Source organism: Miscanthus floridulus, chromosome 9 (genome assembly GCF_019320115.1).
Source record: "Miscanthus floridulus cultivar M001 chromosome 9, ASM1932011v1, whole genome shotgun sequence".
NCBI lineage: Eukaryota > Viridiplantae > Streptophyta > Magnoliopsida > Poales > Poaceae > Miscanthus > Miscanthus floridulus.
The window spans coordinates 127656060-127663919 of NC_089588.1; the positions used below are offsets into that span (position 1 = coordinate 127656060).

Sequence of the window (7860 nt, forward strand, 5' to 3'; positions counted from 1 at the left end):
TCAAAGATTCTTGTTGGTAGGAATGCACACTGGCACATCACTGAGTTCGATGAATTCGGGATCCACTCTCACCGTCTATAGCTTTGGCCAAATACAAGACTATCCTCAGGGTTACTTGTAAGGGACTTCATCCCGATTAGATATAGGAAGTGGATTGGGAAAGATAATGACCTATGGAGGGTCCCCTGAAAGTGAGAAGGATTACATATGGGATATCAAGATCCTAGAGTATTTCACTTTCCCAACAGAGTATGACAAGGAGGTAGTCAAGAAAAAAGCAAAAGAAATCATGGGGACATGCTTCAAGAATTTCAAGGGGACATTGTACAAGCATTTTGTCCTCCAAAATAAAGAGCCAAATTTGGATGGTGGATAGTTTAGCAAGCAGGACTTATGGCAGGATTTCAAGGAATACAGGTTATCCGAGGAGTACTTACAACTGAGCAGGAAGAATAAGGAGAACTCACAGAAAGCAACGAATCCTCATCATCTTGGCTCTCGTGGCTACACCAAAAAGATGCCTAGAATTTGATGCAGAACTTGAAAAGATGGATCGCCTTGCTGAGGAAGGCGTTCAGGTTGAGACCGCCCATTGGGATTCAAGATCGGTAATATACTATATGGGGAGGAATGTACGCCATGTCGAGGATGGGAGCTTTAGCTCCACAAATCCACCCATGAGCGAGCTCATCTAGAGGATCTCCCAGGTGATTGAGGAGGTGAGGCAAGGGACTTGCACTTCTAATAGGGAGAAAGACGTGCTCACCCAAGCACTCGGAACCAAGGAGCACCCTAGTCGCACTAGAGGAACCAGTGTTGTTCCTTGGAAACTAGCATTCTGCGAAGAATCTCACACTTACCAGAGCCACTCGAGTGGTAGAGCAGAATAGGAGGCAGAGTGTTTGAGGCGACTAAAAGAGATGAAAGACAGAATGGACGCATGGATTGAGGCGACTGTTGAAGCATGAGTCTAGCAAATTTTGCTGTCCAAGAGGTCAGGAGTACCACGAAACCCTACTCCTACGGCCTTTAGCCCATAATTGAGGGGTTGTAGCTGCAGCGGAATGACCTCGCTCGACGAAGAAGATGTGAACGTGCCTCATCTGGTGGACGGCATCACTGAACCCATCAATGTCAAGTTGTACATCTGTCAGGAATGGAGAAAGGACAAGGTGGCGCTCGGCTAGGCCTGGCCTACGGGAGATGGGACCATTAATGGCCGCCCAATTCCACAGGGGTATGCTTGCATCACCATAGACAGAATACTTGATAAGAAGTATAACAAGATACACATTGAGTACCACGCAGTGGAAGATAGGCCGAAACTTGGTCATAACAAGGGCTCTCAAGTGGCCTAGCGCAAGCGCTTCATTAAGCTTGACCATCAATTGTCCTCTAATGATGAGGACGACTACGAGTCTTCGCCCACCCGCAATGATCACTCACCATCTCCCAATAGAGATCACTCCCCTGCTCATCCCTTGCCATCACCCCCGAGAAGATAGAGGTATCCTTGTATTCCTCCTCGTCCAACTCCATCTTCATCAGTCCCGAGAAAAGAGAAGACTCCTCCTTCTCCTCCTCCAACTTCATCAGCCCCGGGAAAATAGAATTCTCATCGTCATCCTCCTCCTCCTCCTCCACCTCAGCCCAAAACAAGATCAAAGGCATTCTCGCAGTCACAGAAAAGGTCCTTGGATTTGGTCACTAATGCTCCCAAAGTGGACCAACAAAAAAACAAAAGGTCGTTCAGTGGCAGCATTACAAACTTGATGAAAGAAAATTTTACAGCACACATCTCGAAGGAAGATTGTGTTAGTTTCTTTAATCTTTGTGCCTCACTTCCTCAGTGTTTGTTGAAGTCCGAATTCGAAAGGCGAACACAGAATCAGTACGCTACAATAAGAGCCGAAGAAATACACAATGAAGATTTAAGGAAGATACAGAAGTGTGTCGAAGATAACCTCGAATTAACCATGGAAGAGGCTGCGAACATCTATTATGATGTACAAGGGACAGAAACACTAGCAATGAAGTATGAAAGGGACAATCGTTTGGTTCTCGACGACGAGTATAAAAAATTGACAACATATATGCGCCATTTGCATGAATATTACATGGCTCAAGCAACAGAGACGGAGGACTTTGGTTTTGAGGTTATTATCCGTTCGCCACATGTTTTTCATTATCCTGAAGAAGTGAAGTTCGATATTGAGTGGGAGTGCTTGTTCCAGCTATACCAGAAACGTCTCTCGATTCACAAATGTTGACGTTGTGGACTATGTAAGTACTCTACATACGTGATATTACAATTAACTACTCTCTCAAGACACAAATTGTTAACTTTTGAGCACTTCCCATGATTTTATGTAGGTGTATAGCAAAATTTTGCATACTAAAAAGCAAATAGGATAATATAGGCTTCTTGGACCCCGGACGAGTCAATGAGAAGACATGTTTAGGCCTCCATGTATGTGACATGGAAGACCTAAAAGAGAGATTGATTGCTATTTTTTATGAATTCAAGATGAAGAACAAAACCCACATATTTCTAGAATACAACTGTGAGTATGTGTTCTCGGCTTTTAATTTTATGCTTCTTTTTTCGTTAAGATTATTCAATAATTTGGATTCTGTGATTACAGCAACCATTTCGTCTTCATTTGTGTCAATCTTGCTAAAAATCTGATCGAGGTGTGGGACTCGAAGAAAAAACCATTTCATCATCTGGATGCACCGGTGGCAGTGCTGAATTAGTAAGCGATCCTAATAACATATTATTTTCTAATCACACATACCGCTTTATGATATTTCTCCTTTTAATGTTGCATAGTGTTCGAAAAAGACATATCGTTGGACGCAGGTCCCATTCAAGGTCGTCGAAATGAAGGGGAAGTACCTAAAACAGCTGGCGGGAAACAATGAATGCAGTTTTTATGTAATGTGGGCAATGCTTTGCTACATCGGCGGGAAATCAGAAGAAGCAGATAAGTTGGTGTGTATAATCCCCATTTTATTTATGCATGTTAATAATTTAATAAAATAATTTTCTGATTCCTCTTTGGATATCATCTTTTTTGAATGTCAGCTCAAGAAATATAACCACGAAATGCTGTTAGACATGAAGATCGTCGCACTGCAATCGTCGCTGGCAAAATTCATCTTAGCCAAGGTATTGGAAAAAGATGGAATATTTTCCATTGCACAATCCGTGAAGTTCAAGGACCAGTATGATCCAGAGTGGCTCGCTAGATTATTATAAGAAGTCCGAGAAGCATGCTTCATCTTATCGAATAATTTCTTTTTTATTTTGAGGGATCAATATCTTGATAAGAACATTTGAACTGTAACCATAACATTTGTAATGTTTAATATTGATGGACCTATCGTCTACGTAGCGTATATAAAGCGAAACCCGATTCCACAAAAAAATATAAATTAAAATAAATTACAAAACAATAAAATGTGAACGGGCCATCACTGCCGGTTAGCAACAAACCGGTAGTGATGGACAAGATGGTACTGCCGGCTTGAGCCACAAACCGGTAGCGTTGGCTTAGACATCACTCCCGGTCTTGTCCCAAACCGGCAGTGCTGGTTACGACAACACTGCCGGTTAAAGACACAAACCGACAGTGATGTTCGAGGTTATAGTGCCAGGTGGTCTCATGAACTGACAGTGTTGGTAGAACTGAACTCTACCGGGTTGTGTAAAAGAACGACAGTGAAGTTGCAGAACACTGCCAGTTTGTAGGAAACAACAGTGATAGCTAACCCTCGTCACTGCCGGTTTGGTTGTGCTGGTTTAAAATCCGGCAGTGATGGGGTATTTTGAACTGGTATTATTGTCCTAATCTGGGGTAGTGACTGTCACTTGCTATTATTATCTTGTCATTAGGAAGCTGTCATGGCCGCATCATGGCATACATGGTGTCTATAGTTATATCCATGGGCCTGCACAGAGCCTTTTCGTCCATGAGAGCCTGACTGACACGAGCAAAGAAAGACAAGGTATTCAGAAAATTCAATTTAGGCCCCGTTGGGTTGCAAGAAACGTTTCGGTTTCTTGGCAGAATCAGGAGAATAGCTTCCAAACGGGATACTAGAGCTCAGAATCGGATCGAAACTGTTGCGGCGTGGGGGCGACCGAGCCCAGGTGATGCCTCCCCCTGACTGCCTTCCGCGGGTCAATTCCCTGTTGGGCCTAGGCTGCGTCTGCGCGTGCTTGAGCTCAGTTATGTCAGGTTGGTGGGCTTTTCCATTTAGTGCTCGCGTAGGTTGGCTTTACGCTTTGTTCCTTTGCGCATTTCGAGCACGTTTTCTTCGTTATTCAGCTTTGTGTCCTACAAGACACATATTCTTCAATATATATGGAAATATGTTAATATAAATAAAATATGTAAGTAAGATAGGATATTTCTATCTTATTTGGCGGTTGGATTTGGCTTTTAAGGACCACCAACGAGATCCCCCAAGCTGACCATTTGCTCGTCCCGAGCAAAAGCTAAGACATAGGTTGTTGATCAGGAGTTGCTACAATGCCGATCTCATTTCTATAGTACCATGTGTATAACAAAGTATTCTACCATGAGTTGAACAAGTTGGTATTTATCCACCCTTTTTACTCAATCCCTGTGGAGCTATTGGCTTTTTTGAGTCTTGGACAGTTGCAAGATAGAACGGTCGAATAGAATCACTATTCATTCATTATTTGATCATTCTTTCTTTCCAGAGATTTTTAAAGTTTTTCAAATAAAAGCAAGTTCAAAACACTTGGCAAATTCACTAATAGGCTTTTGTTGTGCTTTTGAGTACGGATGATAAAGAGGCATACTTGCATCACATGATATTGCTAAGTCAAAAACTAGATCCAAGGAGATGCAAGTCATACGCTTTGATCAAGAAGTGTAAGTGTGGGGAATTTTAGTCTTTTTGATTTGAACTCCTTCTTGCATGACTCTCTCCCTTTGCTTTTGTTTTGAAAATATGGGCTATCTCTTTCTTTTTTTTCTTTCATGCTTTTTAGCATGGATTTTCTTTGCTCTCTTTTTTTCTCTCATGCTCTTTAGCAGCGATATATATTTTTTCTTTTCTTCTTTTTGCATAGCCCATATTTTCTTTGCAAAGGAGAACTTTTGAGAGATAGGGTCATGACACATGGATGGAGTATTTTTATTTGGTGGATGGACGACATGTTTTTGCGTAACTCTTAGTGTAAGAGTCAGCATAAAAATATATGGAGTGTACGTGAATCTTGATCATGGGTGCATGACAAGAATCTCGACAAGGGTCACAACAATTTGACAAAGCTCAACATGATAACAAGTAGCATATGAGTAAAGTTTTTACAGTGTATAACATCATATGGCTTTGGTAGGACATGTCATCATTGAGGAACTTTTGAATTTTAGCATTTTGAAAAATAAAAACTCTGGATGTCAAGTTTCTCTAAGAACGGAGTCATAGCAAATTCCATTGTACTATATCATAACTCGCAACAACTTTGACAAGGATCATGCATTCGCAACTCACAAGGTTTCAAGTTTTTAGGATGAGAATTTTTAGCCAACAAACTCAAATCTTAGAGAATGCTAAGTTATAAACTAGGTACAAGAGAAATATAAGACAGAGAAACTACTCATCATTTCAACAAGGAGGAACTAAAATATCCTTACTACACATAGAAGAAAAGAATTAAATGTTTTAGTTCTTTTTAATCATATTTTAATTTCTTGGTCTTTTATCATTTTTCGACTTTTTCAATGCAATGTAATAACGAATAGAAATGCAAGAGTGCAAGATACATGTTACTTCTTAAGTGGGGGTCCTCCCTCAAGCTAGCTCGAGGCCTATGGTCCAGGGTTGTACCCCTGTGGCCACCAATAGGCCATCATGTGGTCGTTCTGTTGCTTCAGTAGCGCGTTCATCAGGCAGCTATTTGAGCTAATTAGGTTTCAATAAGAGGAAGTTAAACCTTCTATTTTTATATTGATATTTTCTAGCATTTTATCATTAGACATAAGTTTCTTTGAAAAATTTTCATTTATTTTTGCTTGACCTAACACTAAATCTTTCAACGAAGGTTGGTTTGAATTGAAATTCAAATTTGATTCAAGTTACCTCCTTGAAATGGTGGGCGCGACTGGTTGTTCCACCCATTACCTGCTTGCGGACGATACCTGTTGTTGATGAAAGATGCTTCTTCATAGGTCTCGGGGCAGTCATTCCCCGTGTGTCTGGCATTTCCGCAAACATCGCATGTCATTTGCGGGTCTAAGGCTTGGACTGGTACTGTACATTGCTTCTTTCTTGGTGGCATGCTCATCCAACCTTTTCATGAGGAGGTCCATTTTGGTGGCAAGCATATCCGTTTCCTTAATGGTGTGCATGCCCTTCTGCTTTGTCTAGAGTCTGTCTTCGCTCTAGCCTTGGTTGGAGACCATCTTTTCGATCAAAGTCGTAGCTCCAGTGGATCATGAGTGATAGGAATGCTCCACCAGTAGTAGCATCAACATGGGATCTTGATGTGGGTGTTAACCCATTGTAGAAGTTCTAGAGTATGAGCCAATTCTCCATCTCATGGTGTGGGCAAGCAAGGTTGTATTCTTGCAGCCCCTCCCATGCTTTGGGGATGGATTCATGTATGTTCTGTTGAAAGTTTGAAATTCTTCCCCTCAGGGCATTGGTTTTGCCCGTGGGGAAGAACTTCATGAGGAACGCCGTGGAACATTTGGTCCATGTGTCAATAGCTGTTCGGTCCTTGTAAAACCACTGTTTTCCCTTCCCGAGGAGGAAAAACGGAAAACAGACGGAGCCTGATGATCTAACAGTTGACTCCCTTGATGATGATGGTGTCACAAAGCTCTAGGAGCTATATGAGATGAGCGTTGGCGGCCTCACTAGGCAGTCCATAGAATGGACTTGCCTACACCATCATGATTAGGCCAGTTCTGAGTTTCGAAGTTCGTGTCTCCCACATTGAAAGTGGCCCCAACGGGCACGTTGGTAACAGTGGGGATGGAGAACTCATGGAGGGTCTTTTTGGCCATCTCGGTTGAAGCGGATGGTGTTGAAGTGAGAGGTTCAGTTGACGGCAGAGTAGCTTCAGGAAGAATGAGACGATGTTGGAGCTTCCTTCGTAGTGACTCTGGATTCTCGATGAAGTTTGTCAGGAAGGCAAAATCACTCATACAGTATCCTATTTTCATCCACAATAGGAGAAAACAAGAAAAATTAGCCTACAGGAGCAATGGCAACTATACATGCACATCATCATGAACATATCCTAATAGATAGTTTTAACCAATGCCTTCCCTGGCAGCGGCGCCAGAAATGCTTGTTGGCATTTCTTAGCATCATTACTAGGAATATATTCCCAGGCAATGACACAAAAATGCCTTGGTGGTAGTTCTTTACGTTTATAATAAAGATCCACAAGTGCACGGAATTACCATTGTAGCATTTCACATGGAAGTATCCAGGGTATCGTTTATTTATATTTTCACAAAGGAAGGCATGGTGTAAAAGTATCTATTTGGTGCATGAACAAGATAATACGACTATATAATAGACTGATGTTCATGACAGGGGTAAACATGATAGGTTTTAAGATAGAGTGACACACACAAGCCATCTCTCGGGGATAGAAGAGAATAAATAATAAATAATAAAAGAATGATCCTAACAGGAGAAGGCATATCCTAATACAGCTATGAAAAGAATAATGGGTAATCATACAAATACATGGTTAAGACCTAGCTCTAAGCATACAGATGGATGGAGAGACCATCGAGTACTAGTCTGCCAGCAACCTCATGAGGCAATTTAGTACTCCTATATGAATACTTGAATGTGGGGGAT

The 7860-nt window shown here is 41.6% G+C and overlaps 1 non-coding gene across 1 annotated transcript; it reads left to right on the top strand.

Annotated features, from left to right (window-relative positions):
- The first annotated feature begins 6574 nt into the window (after positions 1–6574).
- On the top strand, positions 6575–6681 carry LOC136484434 (small nucleolar RNA R71). Its single transcript, XR_010765955.1, has one exon. It is a non-coding gene; the product is annotated as a small nucleolar RNA R71 (small nucleolar RNA).
- Positions 6682–7860: the final 1179 nt, after the last annotated feature.